The 1,540-nt window shown below is 25.6% G+C and overlaps 1 protein-coding gene across 1 annotated transcript in view; it reads right to left on the bottom strand.

Moving 5' to 3' along the window:
- Positions 1-1,540, bottom strand: part of LOC107675269 (N-acetyl-beta-glucosaminyl-glycoprotein 4-beta-N-acetylgalactosaminyltransferase 1-like) — a 197,019-nt gene that overhangs the window by 89,787 nt on the left and 105,692 nt on the right. The gene's annotated exons all lie outside the window — the stretch shown is intronic.

The following is a 1,540-nucleotide window of genomic DNA, read 5'->3' as shown; positions in this document are numbered from 1 at the left end:
AGGTGGGTCACATTATCTCCAAAAATATTTATAAAAAATAATAAATATAAGTAAATAATTAAATAAAAAGAAAGAAAGAAAATAGGTCTGACATTTGTATGTATATACAAATATTTTATATATTTTGGGGTATATATTTTATATGAATTTTATTTCATTTCATTTATTTATTTATTGTTTATTTTATTTATTATTATTATTATTATTATTTAATAATAAAAGGTGGATGAATGTGACAGGTGGGTTAAATTATCTCCAAAAATATTTATAACAAAATAATAAATATAAGTAAATAATTAAAGAAAAATAAAAATAAATAAAATTAAATAAAAAGAAAGAAAGAAAGAAATATTTAAATAATGATATAATATTGATGTAAAATTAAATAACTGTTATTTAAAATAATTTGTATATTATCTTTAATGCTACTTTTATTAAATGTATATTACATGTATAAATACTGTAATGTGAATCTCCTTTGAGAATAATAAAAATTAGAAAGAAAAAAAATAAAATAAAATTGATGCAGGATATGGGGTAAAAATGTGCATAAAATGTCATGAAAATAATATCAGAATATAAGAAATCATAATGATTCTAAAACAGGCTTAGTTTTCCTAATGCAAAATATAATTATGTATGTTTTTTTATATATCTTGGGGTGAAATGTGACCTGGACATGTTTATGACAGGTTTCCTGACTCCAATAACACTGATCTGTCAGAAACAGTATTTCCATTAGAAAGCAGCTCAGTTATTCGTTTGGTCTGTCGATGGTCTGTCAGACATGCAGCAGCTTTTCTTTGGTGAGCTCTTCTCTTCTCTTCAGCTCTCAGTTCATTTCTCTCCATATTAATCTCCTGCTTCAGTCATGTGTCACATGTCAATGTTCAGCGCTAATTGAAAATTGCACCGAAGCATCACAAAACCCGATTAGGAGTGGCTTAAAGTCAATACTGTCGAAGAGAAGTCGCAGTAATAAAGGCCTTTATATATTGTGTTAGTTATTACGTGTCTCATTTGACAGCTGGAATGACTGGTTATGTTCACAAACCCACTACCATACTTAATATTTCACAAGTGTATAAGTATGCATACTGTGAAAGCATATGTTCTCTATGCAAACAAGACCTGGATGACCTGAGCATATTATGCTAGGAACTCTATCCCATAATGCAATGCACTCAAATTGACCTTGTATTCCCTCATGTTATCCATAATCACTCCACCGGTTCATTATTTAATTGGACTGCAAGAGTTATACACGTTACGAAATAATTATTTTTAACATTTTTAATATTTATTTTTAATTAACGATTAATCACATCCAAAATAAAAGTTTTTGTTTACATAATATATGTATGTGTACTGTGTATATTTATTATGTATATATAAATACAAACACATGCATGTATATATTTAAGAAAAATATGTTATGTTGATATATTAAATATATTTATATATGATATAAATTATATGAATATAAATATATACATTTAAATACATGTAAATATTTTCAAAATATATGCTGTATGTGTGT

Source organism: Sinocyclocheilus anshuiensis, unplaced genomic scaffold (genome assembly GCF_001515605.1).
Source record: "Sinocyclocheilus anshuiensis isolate Anshui unplaced genomic scaffold, SAMN03320099.WGS_v1.1 scaffold532, whole genome shotgun sequence".
Taxonomy (NCBI): Eukaryota; Metazoa; Chordata; class Actinopteri; order Cypriniformes; family Cyprinidae; genus Sinocyclocheilus; species Sinocyclocheilus anshuiensis.
The sequence above is the reverse complement of the archived record's forward strand: the minus strand, read 5'-3'. Positions and strand labels throughout refer to the sequence as shown.